At 39.6% G+C, this 16,072-nt stretch overlaps 1 protein-coding gene across 1 annotated transcript in view; it reads left to right on the plus strand.

The window, feature by feature from the left end:
- Window positions 1–16,072, plus strand: part of GRXCR1 (glutaredoxin and cysteine rich domain containing 1) — a 127,543-nt gene that overhangs the window by 82,112 nt on the left and 29,359 nt on the right. The gene's annotated exons all lie outside the window — the stretch shown is intronic.

Genomic DNA, 16,072 nt, shown 5'->3' on the forward strand with positions numbered 1-16,072 from the left:
TTGAAAGGAAAAAAATAAGGAAAAGGAAAGTGAATGTATTTTCTCTTAGAGTTTCTGGCCCTTAGGACCTATTTTTCTATAAACATCTAGTTTGTTACCGTGATATTATATATGATTACAACCCAGCAAACATTTCACATGGGGATTCGACAAAGTAAATAGCTCCTGTGCCAAGTGGCAGGCTTCCTTATGTTCAGGTAGGATTATGATACATTGTGTTGTGTTTTGTTTTGTTTTTAATCACTCCTTGGACTCCCAGCTTGGTTGAACTCAGCCCAAGATGCTTTTCTCTCCAAACACAAAAATTAAGCTAAAGACTTGACCATATGTTTGGTCCTGGTTGGTGTTTATTCTCTGGATTAGGTTCAAAGAATCAATAGGGTGAATAAAACGAAGCAAAGTACCTGTCTAACAACAAGCCCTGAACTGCTGAAGCAAAGACGAATCCTGGGCTTCCTCTTTGGGTGCAATGAAGTCAGTCTTGTGGGGAATCAGCAGGGTTCAGTGGCCCCAGGAACCAGGGCTCATCCATTTATTGTGGATTTCAGCCACTCTCTCAGACTCCTGTGGCCTATTTGAGAATCTGAGGAGGCGAATCAGAATTAGTGACTATCAAAGTGTTCTCTGTGGTGCCCCAGATGTACCCTCAACCTTTCCTTAAGGGGCCTCTGATGGGTAGTGGGAGTGGGAAGGATTTCAAGCTCTCCTCAGAATGCCAAACTATACCCTGTGATCCACACATTCGATAGTATTTCACCTATGGTTTCTGTTGAAAGATCTGAAATAAACAAAAAAAGTTCAGTTAAGGAACTTGGGAAAACAGAAACAAATGTCTAAAGTTTTTTTTTTTCATTATTTGTATATTATTTAAATTTATCTGGAACTTGGGTCATATTGCTACAATGCAGGGTGGGAGTTGTGATCTACAGTAGGTGGGGCAGATTTGGATGTGTCCCTGTGTATGGCTTCTAGGCTATTGTAAGAGTAGTAATTCTGAAAAGACTACAAGGAATAAAATGAATAGTCACGGAGCAAACATTGAGTGCCCTCTGTGTACAAAGCAATGTGCAGTGTTCTAGAGATCCAAAGATTTTAAATGCACAGTTCCTTTATCTAGGGTCAAAATGTAAGAGATGTGTGTGAGGGGGAGAAGGAAGTGAGCATGACACATGCTATGTCACTCTAAGCTAGTTGTGCCAAGTGCTAAGTTAATCGTAAAAGTTTAGAAGGAGAAAAAAGATGTATTTCAGTCAGGGCAATGAGGAAAGGTTCTAAGCAGGAGGGAGCCTTTGAGCTGTGCTTTGCAAAATGAGTAAGATTTTCATAAGAAGTGGTGGGATTGTGCCCCTAATTCTGTGCCACATGTATTCCTAGCATAAGAGATTTCTAGAGAGAAATCTAGAGTTATGCCTAACTTGTGGACATCTTTGATTCTTTCTAAGGAGGTGTGATTTGGTTTAGTTCTGGGAAAGATCTAGGTGATGAATTGCAGGGTAAAAGAATTCTAGGGACTTACTGTTTTTTCCTGAAGGAATAACAGGTCAACTTAGATCTCTATAAAATGGTGTTAACTAAGGAAAAAGTTTTTATGAGTTTTCTCTGACATACAGTTTAGCTCTGTGCTGATTGTATCCAGCTTCCCTGCCACCACTGAGGTTGCCCCGTCAAAAGCCCCAAAGACATTAGTGTCCACTGAGGGCAGGAAGGTCCTTCCTTGTTCTTCTCTTTGGGGTCCTCAGGTATCACACATTTTTTGGAGTGTGCTGTGCTTTGGAGCTTGAAATGACCTTAGTGTGAACCTTGGTCTTTTGGTTTAAACTTGAATGAGTCAGGGGAGTTTAAACATGTAGTAAAGGGAGTGAGAAGTTAGATGGAAGGACCTAGGTGTTGCCCTGGCTATGGGAATATTTGCGGAGGAAACGGGCTCCTGTCTATTGTGTTTTGTCTCTGAGGGAAAAAAGGGTAAGATCTAAATTTTCAGATTTTTACAAGTCAAAATGGGAAATAAATCAATTTCACTCTGTCACTGATTGAGAGCCCTGATGCAGAAATGACAGCAAATCTCAGTTCCTTCTCAGGCAAAGCATACAAGAAAAATAACAATGTGATTTTTCCTGAGTTTGCGAAGCTCAGTCTACCCTTTCACTTTGGGTAGTGCAGAACTCAGGTGACAGGCGGGTTATTCACAATGAATATTCAGTCAAGATCATTCTTTTCCCTGGGTTCAAAAACATGTATTTAAAAAATGCATTGCAATTCACAGTATAAGCAGTGGAGGTTGAAAATATAATTGAATGTTTAATTATATTTTTATTTTGTAGAAAAATACTTGATACATTTTCCCGAACTTCTCTTCATCATTGACCGGTTTAATGCTTTTGAAATGACCAATAAATGAATGAATGAGGACCTATTATGTGCTATGCCAGGCCTTTTGGAAGATTTAGTAGCAATATAAACTGTGATGTTTGCATACCAGAAACTTGCAGTGAGACTGTGAAGTCAAGAGTATGTGGAGGATTCTTTGTTCCATATGGATTTTTTTTTTTCCAGGTTATAAAGACTATAGGACACAAGAGGAGAAAAAGATTGGTGAAAGATGGAATTATCTGGAAAGATTTCTTGAGCTCATAGAATTTCATTCTTTCATGATCTCTCTCTCTATACATTTAGCTCAACTTTCTGAGTGACCTTGAGCACGTTAACTTAACGCTGCGTATGTCAGTTTCCACATGTATAAAAGAGGAACAATCCTATCTGCTTCATGGGATTATTTTTTAGGTATTGTTTTAAGCAATGGAAATATGGAAAGGATAGCGCCCCAGTCTCTGCCCACAAGGAACTCACAGTGTGCAGGTAGACACAGAAACAAATTTGTCCCTCGGCGTGAAAGTACAGTGAAAGAAGTATGTGCTGTGTCGTTGTGTTATGACATCTAGAGGCATCAGGAGTGACTGCCTGAGACATTCTGGGAAGGCTTCACAGCAGAGAAAATGCTTGCTTGGGTCTTTCAAGTGGACTAGAAGTTTATACAGTGAGCAAAGGCGGGAACAAAGAAGTAGAACGTGCAAACTCACAGACATGGTCCTTTCTGTACGTGCTTTTAGTTTGGTATGACTCAAGTTCCGACTGTGTTTCAGGTATCAAGTTCCTTGTTACAAGTCACCCCAAAGTTTAGTGATTTGCAACCGTTTCTTTTGTTTCACAATTTCATGGGTTGAGTGCACTCAGCAGGGTGATTCCTCTGCTCTGTGTGGCATCTGTTAGGGCCACTCACACAGTTGCTTTTGGGTGCCAGCTGGGCTGGGCTGGGAGGTACAAGAACCCTTCACTTAAAGGTTTTATTTCTTTGCTTTATTTTATTTATTATTTATATTTGCTTTATATTATCATTATATTATTTGCTTTACATTTTTTATTTTATTTATTTATTTGCTTATTTATTGTTTTATTGTTTTAGTTGACCCAAAGAGCACACTTCTCGTGCTCCATGTGGCCTCTCTAGGTAGCTGTCTTGGGTTTCTTCACAACTTAATGATCTCAGGGTAGTCAGCTTTTTATATGGCGTCTGATGTACAAAAGGGAAGACGCAGAAGATGCTAGACTTCTTAAAGTCTGGGCTGAGAGGTTCCAGAACATCATATCCCTCACTTCCTTTTGGTCGAAACAAATCATAAGACCAGCTTAGATGCAAGGTGAGGGGACAGACTCCATCTTTCCATGAGTGATGAGACATGGCTACAGGGAGGGAAGGAAGTGATGGTGGTCATCATTAGATATTAGCGACCACAAGTGTATATAGGGAGCTGGGGAAATATGATTGGAGAGGTTCCTGGAGCCAGGTAATGGAGTCAGTCATGGGTTGTGTTCTGCTGTATGGAGCTGGTTGGCTTTGCTTATGAGCTTCTAGAGCCAGACTGTGGTGGCTGTGGGTACCAGGAAACGTGCCCAGTATTTTCCACCCACGTTGTGAACTGCCCTAAAAGGCTTTTAGAATCTCCATAATGATAAAGTCTTTTTTAATGGTTTTATCATTTTTTTCATCTGACTACATTTTGTTTTTTTTTTTTCATCTTTCCCCTGCTGTTGAAAATTTGGGCTCAGGATTGTAGAAAATACCGCAATAAATATCTTTGTGAATGTAATTCTTATATAGTTAGAGTATCTTTTTTAGAGAACTTTCCAAAAACAAGAAAATGGAAGCCAAGGGCATTAACATTTTAATGTAATTCAAATATTGAGCAAAGAACACGGACATTTTAGTATAATCAGGACCTGAGCTGTTGCTCTTCTCTGCTCACCCTCTTAAATTTAATTCTAAATTTACAACTTCATTATTTTCTTCTTTTTGCTTTGATAGGATACTTTTGAGGATCATTGTGCAATTTCTTGAGTTTACTTTAAGGAATAAAAACTCATGGATTTGAATTTACTTCTTTTAAAAAAATTTTTTTTTAATGTTTATTTCTGAGACAGAAAGAGACAGAGCATGAGTGGGGGAGAGACAGAGAGAGAGGGAGACACAGAATCTGAAACAGGCTCCAGGCTCTGAGCTGTCAGCACAGAGCCCGACACGGGGCTCGAACTCACAGACTGTGAGATTATGACCTGAGCCAAAGTTGGTTCCTCAACAGACTGAGCCACCCAGGCACCCCTGAATTTACTTCTTTAAACTGCTTTCACTATGTATGTAAGTTTGATCCGTAACATTTTTTGTTTTTATTTTTTTTAAGTTTCTTTATTTGAGAGAAACAGTGTGTATGTGTGTGCGCAGGAGGGGCAGAGAGAGAGAATCTTAAGCAGGCTTTGCACTCTCAGTGTGGAGCCCCATGTGGAGCACTAAGTCACAAACCCTGAGATCTTGACCTGAGTCAAAATCAAGAGTTAGATGCTTAACTAACAAAGCAACCCAGGTGCCCCAATCTGTAACATTTTAATTTTTATGTAAAGTAGTTGGTAATTTCAGTTTTTTTTTTCTCTCTTTGACCTAATTGTTCTTTGGAGAATGGGTTCATTTCCAAGATATTTTTTAATCTGGTTTTACATTTAACTATTTGTTTCTAATTGTATTGCATTGTGGTCAAATAATATGACCTATGAGATGATTACTGTTTGGAATTTATTGATTGATGTTTTCTATGTAGTCTAATATATAACAAAGTTATGTAAGATTTTCATGGCTTCTTGAGAAGAACAGGTAACCTCTATTTTGACAGATACATATATATAAATAAAACACAGTGTTTTAATTATATAATTATACCATTCAAGGGGCGCCTGGGTGGCTCAGTCGGTTGAGCGACCGACTTTGGCTCAGGTCATGATCTCATCGTCTGTGAGTTCGAGCCTCGCGTCGGGCTCTGTGCTGACAGCTCAGAGCCTGGAGCCTACTTCTGATTCTGTCTCCCTCTCTCTCTGCCCCTCCCCCACTCATGTTATGTCTCTCTCTGTCTCAAAAATAAATAAACATTAAAACAAATTTTATAGGGGCGCCTGGGTGGCTCAGTTGGTTAAGCGTCCGACTTCGGCTCAGGTCGTGATCTCATGGTCTGTGAGTTCAAGAGCCCTGCGTCGGGCTCTGTGCTGACAGCTCAGAGCCTGAAGCCTGCTTCAGATCCTGTGTCTCCCTCTCTCTCTGACCCTCCCCCATTCATGCTCTGTCTCTCTCTGTCTCAAAAATAAATAAACATTAAAAAAAATTTTTTTTAATAAAAAATAAATAAAACAAATTTTATAATTATACCATTCAAATACTCTGATTTTTATTTCAATCTTTTTTTCCCATCAAATTCTTAGGGTCAGCTAATATACGTTAGTCTTTATCGATGTGGCTTCATATATTTAAATATGTAGAGATAGATACATTCGTGGCTTTTTCTAATAATCATCTTTGATAAATCAGTGCTTTTTGGCTTAAATTTTTCTTGTCTTATATCACTGCTCACACAGCCCACTCTGTATCTCCCATGGTATATTTATGTACTTTATTTTTGTTTGCCTGTATTCTTTTGCTTAGTAATTTTGATTTAGGTATTTCTTTTGTAAACAAAATTATACTTGGATTTTATTTGACATAATTTGTGAATCTTTATGTTTCAGGAAGAGAATTAATCCATTTAAATTTATGGTCATCACTAGGGGCCCCTGGGTGGCTCAGTCAGCTAAGCATCTGACTCTTGATTTTGGCTCAGGTCATGATCTCACGGTTTTTGGATTCAAGCCCTGCATCAGGCTCTGCACTGGTAGTGAGGAACCTGCTTGGGATCCTCCCTGTCCCTTGCTCTCCACCCCTCCACTCCCCTGATCACACTCACTCTCTCTCTATCAAAATAAACTTAAAAAAAATTTTATTGTCATCACTAGAATTTTTTTCTTTAGTGTTGTCATTCTATTTTATCTTTCGTGTATTTTTCTATTTTCTGTTATCTTTAAAAACAAAGCCTAACTCTGGGGCACCTGGGTAGCTCAGTTGGTTAATTGTCTGACTCTTGATTTTGGCTCAGGTCCTGATCATGGGATCAAGGCCCACATTGGGCTCCGGGCTAAGCATGGAGCCTGCTTAAGATTCTCTCTCTCCCTCTCCCTCTGCCCCTCCCCTGCTCACTCTCTTTCTCTCTCTCTCTAAATAACAAACAAGGAAACAAACAAACAAAAACAAAAAAATTTTCTTTTGTTAAATGTACTGTGCCTTCTTTGCGGTCTAAGGAGAACCAGTTGGAGATTGCACGTAAGGTATTTGCAAGAATACGCTGCCTCTTTCAGTGAGGCCTCTGGCACGTGCTTAGAGCACTGTGAGCGAGTGTGAACTCTGCCATCACTGCTCAATCATTCCTGGATCAGAAGCCCTTCTCTGTAGCTGACGATGTATAACAGTGTTTCTCAACCTTTTTTTTTTTTTTCGTTATTGCCCTCTATCTGCGTGAGTTTGTATATCATCATAGAGTATATATCACTTTCTCCCACCCCCTAAGAATCAACTTTCACTTCCTTGGAGACAATGCTGTTCTTTTTGAGGACGCTCGCTGGACAGAGATCACCTGACTGCCACTCAGCTCTGAATGAGCAGGTGTTGATCAAGTGTTTGAAGCCATGCACTTCCCCCCGGTCATACAGCCCCTTTAATGGCAGAGTTCATGGAAATTTCAGTCCTGTTTGCCCTTCCTTTTACAGCATTTCCTTTAAGACCCTGGCATATGGATATTACCCTGTCCTAGTTCTTATCACTAAATCAAATTTTCCGTAGCTCTTACGTTCCTTTTTCTTTTCCAGGGAAATTTGTTAGTGGAGGATAGAGGAGTTAGATCCAAGGGGTAATTGTCACCGTCTCACCTAGGTATCCGTATGGCTGCTTCCTAAGAAATTTCTGGAACACAACCATAGGCATGGTGTTAAAATGAAGCTGAGCAAATGCCCTTCTTCAGAGAGCTAAGTAATTTAACATGATTGATAATTAATAGTCAGGAGAAGGGGAAGCGCTACGAGTCAAACCTGGGATCACTGGGATGTCAATTACTCTGCACACCAACAGTCATTCTTTAAAGTAATTAGAACACAGATGACTAATTTATTGTGATTTTGTGCTTTGTTATTACATGAGATTAATTATGCAGCCTGCCTTTTTTTTCTGCCTTTGAAGATTGCCAGCACCTTATTATTAGATGCATAATTTTCATTTTTCTCTCTGGTCACAATTTCCCTGCTTAGAACTCCAATATTAGTGTGGAAAAGAGTTGAAAATAAGATTTGTTCACATTATATTATATACATTCATAGTGGATCATGCTCTTTCCTCAGTGACCTAAAAACTCTTGTCCTCGTTTTCATATCGGGACCCAGAAGCCCATAATGTTTGGTAGCTTGATTCAGGCACATAACGTCCAAAATGCCTTTGCACTGCTCATGGCTAACAGTACCTGCAGAATGTTAAAGTGAGCTGGTTGTGAGTCGGGGTAAAGTTCACATGTTTTAGTACAATTATTATTATTTTTTTTCAATTTTTTTTTATTTATTTTTGGGACAGAGAGAGACAGAGCATGAACGGGGGAGGGGCAGAGAGAGAGGGAGACACAGAATCGGAAACAGGCTCCAGGCTCTGAGCCATCAGCCCAGAGCCTGACGCGGGGCTCGAACTCACCGACCGCGAGTACAATTATTTAAATGTAAAATATAATTAAATTCCCTTCTTAAAAAGATTTTAAACTATTTTTATAACAATGTTAACATTTCTGTAGTTCTTTTGGTTTATCAATTTTTAAAATGTCTTGCATTTCCTTCTTACATTTCCAATTTGGGGAGAAAAGATAATGAAAGCATAGTTTTTCTTAAAAACTCTTTTTTTTCTCTTCTCCTTTCTTAGCCCCCATTACACGTACTATACTTTACTTCAACTTTGAAAATGGCAAATGCCGCTTTAATTCGTGGTAGGATTGCTTTCTTTCCTACCTTCATTTCTTCCTTACTTTCAGTTAAAGTGTGTTTTCTGTCTCATAGGCAAAACATACATGAAATTAGAGGAACAGCTGAAAATGTGCTCCTGGCCAGATGGAAGCAATTCGCTTCCGTAACATCTCAGGAACACCCCCTTCATCTTCATTATCTGTCTCCTTCCTGCTTCTCCTGGACTCTGGGTTATTAATTCCTTGATGCATTGCTACCTTGAGCTGGAAAAGTGGGAGAATGTAGTGAGGGTGCAGACTTTTGCTTTTAGCCTCTCGTGCCAATTTCAGAACAGTGAGCCCTAGTTTTCAATGACTTAATTTCAGCTAAAAAATATTGTTAGGCTCCACGTAGGCTGTGTCGGATGCTGTGTATATTCTGAGGAGTGAAACAAACGTGTCTCTTCTCTCTTTCGTAAATAAGCAAGTGTGGAAGAAAATGGACCAGAGCTCTGTGAGCATAGCCTTTATTTGATAATGCCCACCACAAGAATGCTTGGCAGGAGCTAAGTTACTAGGGAAAAGAAGAGGAAGGGCACCCAGGTGGTTTAGTTCGCAAACGTCTGGCTCCTGGTTTCAGCTCAGGTCATGATCTCACAGTTTGGTGGGTTCAAGCCCCACGTCGGGCTCTGCACTGGCAGCACAGAGCCTGCTTGGGATTCTCTCTCTCTCCCTCTCTCTGTGTCCCTCCCCCACTTGAGCGGTCTCTGTCTCTCTCAAAATAAACTTAAAAAAAAAAAGGAGAGAAAATGTTTTAGAGGACTGTATCACGCATAGGTGAGTGGAAATTCACCAAGTTTAAGGAATAATTGGCTAAAACTGGTTCTTGAAAGAGTGACCATTGTTTTTTTGGAGATTGGCAACAACTGCTCGTCAGTATGGACGGTATCAGGAAGGAGGGAGAAGACGGGTTAGGGGCTGAAGTCATTGTGTAGGAGGGTATGGAAGAGAAACAGCTTCAGGAGACAAAACAGGCAGCCCAAATGAAAATTTTTCAGTCTTTCAGTGTGTCTCATTCTACATGATATGAGAAGTTGCTAGGAGGAAATAAAGAGACAGAGAATCCGATTAACTCTGCCCCAGTATACTAGGTAATTCTAAGATCATCAAAATTCTTATGTGGATTGGGGAAAATTGCAAAGTGAATGAAAGATCACACCTGTGCCTTGGCTGGACTCCAGCTGCTTCTGAAGTGGGGGCAGGAAATTGTGCATGTTGAATACCCCGCTGAGTACGTGCTGCCCTTCAGTTTATCCCACAAATTGTATTGAGTGCTTCCCATGTACAGTTTTTCTCTTACGATCTAGTGAAAGACACAAACTCTAGCAGTCATCCTAATAATCACAAAGTGAGCGATATGTTCTGCAAGAAAAGAATGGGGTCTTTAAGAACATCTAATAGAGTACTTTTACCCAGATAAGGGTGCTAGGGAAGACTTTCCTGAGGAAGTATGGGGGTAGGCTGTAAGGGTGAGTAGGTGCTAGAGAGGAACAGTTGATTAGGTCGGAATTTTGAGAAGTTCATTGTTAGCTTATTTGTATGTGTTACTTTGAAATAAATTTGCAATTTAGATAGTTTCTTGAACATTTTTTATTGGGAAAACAAAAGGCATTTTAAACATTAAAAATAGGGGCGCCTGGGTGGCTCAGTCAGTTGAGCCTCCGACTTGGGCTCAGGGCATGACCTCACAGTTTGGATTCGAGCCCCACGTCCGTCTCTGTGCTGACAGCTCAGAGCCTGGAGTGTTTCAGATTCTGTGTCTCCTTCTCTCTCTGCCCCCTCCTCAATTTGTGCTTTATGTGTGTGTGTGTGTTTCTCTCTGTCTCCCTCTCAAAAGTAAATAAATAAACATTTAAACATTAAAAATATACAACACACAGGATTTTTAGGGAAAATACTCTGTATGATACTATAATGATGGATATATGTCATTATACATTTGTCCAATCCCCTAGAGTGTACAATACTGAGTGTCAACCCTCATATAAACCGTGGACTTCAATGATAATGATGTCAGTTTAGGTTCATCAGTTGTAACCATGGGCCACTCTGGTGGGGGATGTTGATAATGGGAGAACAGGGAATATATGGGAAATCTCTGTACTTTTATCTCAGTTTTGCTGTGAACCTAAAACTACTCTAGGAAAAAAGAAATTGTCTTTAATAAGAAAAATACATAGTATTACTGCCTTCATACAATCATGTTCATTTTTCTATATTCCCTTCCAGTATGTATGTATGTATATATGTATACACATGGTTATATATATTTTATGGTGACATTTCACAACGAATGAACTATTTTTCTCTGCTTTTTAAGCCTAGTATTTATGAAAAACAGCATTCACTTTTCCCCTAGAACTTATAATTAAACTTGAGAATGACTTTATTATATATCATCATGGTGACATATTTGAATTTGTTAAAATCTTTCACTCTTCTTGGAAATTAATCTTTCCAGTTTTGTGGTTTGCTTTATAGAGAATGTTGGATATAGATTTTTGTTCCTGTTGAATTGTGTTTTGGGGACAAAATCCCAGATATGGGGATATTAAGCTATCGTTGTATTTCAGCAATATTCATCAATAAACTTTAGTTTTCCTGCTTTGGACAATTTCCAGCGTGGTTTTTATCAGTAAGAGTTTTTTAAAATGTTTATTTATACAGGTATTTTCTTTGCACGTGTGGAAGCGGTCTATTTAAGAATATTTCTGGTAGCAGTAACTGTTTTTTGGTTTTTTGTTTGTTTTGGAAGGGAATGAAGCGGTATGTATCATTTTCCCTCTTCGTTTGGATTTTGCTGGGAAGAGATGATTTGCACATCTATGTGCCAACCACTAGGAGTCACTAGTTTACCACATCCAGGCTATAAGAAACTTGTATCTGCAATCCTATACAGCCGAATTGGCAGTGTTTGGGAAAGCACATGTGGGGCAAATGTTACTAAAATTCCAGTGCTTCTGCTACATTAAATAAAAAGTACATTACGTATATGTGTGCCACACTTTAAGTCAATACAATGAATTGGCAAATTAGGGAATGACATTGTAGATTTTTAATGGTTCTTCCCTTCTAAGGCAGTGTGCAAAATAAACAGAATTTTACCTTTGAAGAATTGAAGGGCCCACTCAGCCAGCTCAAGACAAGGTCTCATGGAGTCTGAGGGCTTAGAAGGTGTTTAAAGCAAAACTATGGTATAATTGTTCAGGCAAAACCAGCTTTCCTACTGCTGTTTACTCTTACCAGAGAACACTCAGATATAAACATCCTAAAGCTTTCAGATTTCATTACCCTACTTCATCACGGGCAGCATTTAATCAATAAAGAGTAGATATCATTTTTTGAGACTATTGTGGTTACTTTAGAAACCTGCAGAAAAAAATTATATATTTTCTCCAAGTAGGTTTTTAAAGATGAAATTTAGGGTCAAACTGATATCATTAGAAACAAAATTATTATGGGAGTGAAGTGGAAATTTAATCTGATTTATAAATCCTGCTTATATGCAATGTCACAGAAATCTATCTCTAACATAAATAGAGTTACAGTCATCTGTCCTTGTGACTTGTGGTTTGCTCTGCTGTGGCTAATACTGTCTGATTAAAAATACACATTATGGCAGGGTAGAAATAGCTTTGGTTACAATATGACAGGGAACAAAGCAAAGACATAAATTTACTACATCCACTGCTATTTTATGACCCTAATAAGTCATCTTTAACTTTGACCTAAAGTGACTTGGGGAATAAATCATCGTCGTTTTTTTCAGCTTCTACTTTTTGATATGTGAACCCTTTGGTTTGCACAATGAAAAAATCTTGACTAATAATCTATGTATTTGGAAGGTATATTTTTTTAATTCTAGTATCATAAAAGATTTGCCTGTGACCAGTTTTTACTTTTGCTTTAAAAATTGTCAAGTATTCATCGCTTTGCAAATTTACATAGCAAAACCCATAAATCCTCCAAGTTTAGATTTATTGTGGAGAGCTGTCATTCTTAATTGCAGTGTTTTGAAGATGACTGTTACATACCCTCAAAACTGCAATTATAAAAGATGCTAAAATAGCATCCTGACTGTAGAAAAATGTAAACTCCAGTAGATACTATACATTTTATAAGTTAATCTTTCATACTAACAAAATAGGCATTAATCAAAGATGAGTATCTTACAATATGCGTGTGTATTCCTCTTTGTCTCTTATCACTCACAATGGGATGGTCACCCTTGGCTACGATCCTTTGACCTACAGGAACTCTGGATTCTACCTCCTGAATATTGTTTCTTTCTGTTCCTTTTCCTTAATTCCTACCGCATTAATTCAGGCTCTTATGTTGAGTCTGTAACCATTTTGACAATTTATTGAGCAAATGAATGGCATGCAAACTGTGTGTCACTTATGGTTATCTTAACTGATAGATGTATAAAATATTCTATGTTAATAGGAGATTATTACTCATAGGAATGATACCTTTTGGGTAGATAATGTCTTTAAATAGATCACTGGAAGTTGAAATTTGGATTACCTATATGCTATTTTCCTTTTCTGCCATCTATGAGAAACTTCAAATATTTGGTGAAGTTAACAATAAATTATGGAAATACAGATGATTGCAGGGTGCCTGGGTGTCTCAGTCGGTTAAGCTTCCGACTTCAGCTCAGGTCATGATCTCACAGTTCGTGGGTTCGGGCCCCACGTCGGGCTCTGTGCTGACAGCTCAGAGCCTGGAGCCTGCTTTGAATTCTGTGTCTCCTTCTCTCTCAGTTCCTCCCCTATTTGTGCTCTCTCACTCTCTCTGTCAAAAATAAATTAAAAATTATTAAAAAAAAGAAATATAAATGATTGAATAAAAGTCATCCAAGTGGCCAAGTTTTATAAGGGAAAAAAACTCTGTGTCTTTTCATTGAAAAAATAAAACAAAGCAAATACAGCAGGGTCTGCATTCGGGCAGGCCTACTTGAATTTCATGATGATTGCATTTCCCAGAAGAGAATCACCTCATCTGCAAATGGGAGGCATGTCCTGACTACTTCATAATGCAGAGGGTTTGTTTCAGGGAATAATGACCTCTGAAGACAGAAATTTAAACAAGAATTTTTTTACTTTTTTCATCTTGCTTCTTGACTTTGGTCATTGCTCAGTTTTATCTGTCACGGATAATTTTTTTTTAAGTTTATTTATTTCTTTTGAGACACAGAGAGAGAGAGAGAGAGAGAGAGAGATCATGAGCAGGGGAGGGGCAGAGAGAGAGAGAGAAAGAGAAAGAGAGAATCCCAAGCAGGCTCCGCACGGTCAGTGCAGAGCCTGACACAGGGCTCCAACTCACAAACTGTGAGATCATGACCTGAGTTGAAATCAGAGTCGGACACTTAAAGGACTGAGCCACCCAGGCGTCCCTGTCACAGATAAATTTTGAGAACTGACTTAAAAAAAAAAAAAAAACAAAACTGATTAACAAATTAACAGATTTGGCTCTCTTGACTTTGAAATACAACTCGTGTTGTTGATCTGGTATTTAGTACCTACATTTAGTCCTTCTGGGACATCAAAAAGTATTTTGAAATTAACAATTTCAAACAAAGGTCTTAACCGAAGCACAACTCACATGACACCTGGGTCTCCTGACCGCTTAGGATTTGGGTGACATTCAATTAAAGTGTAAAACTTCATTCCTGATGCATGTCCAACATCCTCACTGTGATTTTCATGAATTCTGGAGGGTGAAAGGGGAATGAGGGTAGAGAGATTAGCATTCTTTTTTTTTTTTAATTTTTTTACATTTATTTATTTTTGATAGAGACAGAGCACAAGTGGGGGAAGGGCAACGAGAGAAGGAGACACAGAATCTGAAGCAGGCTCCAGCCTGCGAGCTGTCAGCACAGAGCCCAATGTGGGGCTCGAACTCACAAACTGTGAGATCATGACCTGAGCCGAAGTCTGACGCTTAACCAACCGAGCCACCCAGGTGCCCCAGAGAGAGATTAGCATTCTTGAGATCACTTCTGCTGCGGATGCATTTCTTCTTTGTGCAGTTTCTCTCCTGTGGCATACTCAGCCTTGACATGAAATTTAGTCTTTTGCTGGCTTCTCTGTACATGATACCCACAAAACAAGCAGGAGCAGAATTTACTCAAGACTCAGAGCAGAATTTACCCAAGACTTGCTTCGCGCTAAACAAACATGCTTTGACAGAGACAACTTCCAATTAAACAGGAGGGTCTTCAAAGTTGTTTTGGCTGCAGGGCCCTTCAGGTGCCTCACCACATAGCCTCGGATTGCCCCCGTTTATCGCTGCACTCCCTCCCCTCACCCCGCCACTCTCTCAGTCCTCTGTCCTCTTTCTCTCAAAGCAAACACAAAGAATCTTTGTCTATCTCCTACAGAACGGCGAGGCCATGCTCCTTGGCCACCTCTTGTTTCTACTCCTTCCATCCTCAGGCTTACCTTTTCCCTCAAGCGGCCCCCAAACACGGCATATCCTTGCCACAGCTTTTTCCCTTAAAGGTATCTTGCTTGAGGCAACAGTGAGAATTAAAAAACAAAACAAAAGGGGCGCCTGGGTGGCGCAGTCGGTTAAGCGTCCGACTTCAGCCAGGTCACGATCTCGCGGTCCGTGAGTTCGAGCCCCGCGTCGGGCTCTGGGCTGATGGCTCGGAGCCTGGAGCCTGTTTCCGATTGTGTCTCCCTCTCTCTGCCCCTCCCCCGTTCATGCTCTGTCTCTCTCTGTCCCAAAAATAAATAAACGTTGAAAACAAAAACAAAAACAAAACAAAACAAAAATCAAAACAAAACAAAAAAACTCCTATAAAGTTCATCATTCACTGAGTTAAAACGAACAAAAGAAAGCTTTCATTTATTAATACCTCAGAAAAGCCTATGGTTGGCTCGACAATGTGTAAGCATCAGCAAGCAGACAACAAGCCTACTCCATTGGATATCAGAGGGTTGCTGGAGTTTAATTTCACCTTAATGTCCCGTTTGTTATTTGTGATGATATATAAGCCTGCACTGGTTGTGTTAGTATCAAACCACATGGTGGGAGGAGGCTAAGACCGTATTACCAGTTCATGGATTTTTCAGCCATACACCAGGGATAACATGTGTAGCTACAGGCATTTTCCTCCTTCTTCCATCCAACTCTTACCTCTTCCTCAGAGATTGTTGGATGGCTTTGTACTACGGCCAGGTTTTCTTTCCTTGATCTTCAATTGAGTGTGTTTGAAGTAAAATATGCTTCCAGTGAGTCTCTGCGTCATTTCTTTGCTTGCCTTAAATATGGTTGTCTAATTTAGTTAGTTAAGTTTTGAATTCACCTTGAGCAGGGGCAAAAGCCCATCATGCCTCCCTGGATGATAGCTCGGCATGGGGTTTGATGCTCAACTTTGCAGAGGCTCATGCTTGCTCTCTCAGTTGAGTTTTTGACTCTTGGAAAGTATCGATGTAAAACACTGAATTCCGGAGCCAGTGACAGTTATTTATTCTGCACTGTGAGAAATGGTGTCTGGATTTACGTGGAGTTTCTCTGCAGGGGAAAACTATTTGTTTGTACTCTTCAGAGTATACGTCCTTAGCAGTGTGTGTACCTTACTGGGGGCTTCCAAATGCCTTGCTTGTGATTATTGGGCATGCATGTGA

This window comes from Lynx rufus, unplaced genomic scaffold (assembly GCF_022079265.1).
Source record: "Lynx rufus isolate CCGP_SWC_20201006 ecotype Redwood Valley unplaced genomic scaffold, mLynRuf1.p SCAF_3, whole genome shotgun sequence".
Taxonomy (NCBI): domain Eukaryota; kingdom Metazoa; phylum Chordata; class Mammalia; order Carnivora; family Felidae; genus Lynx; species Lynx rufus.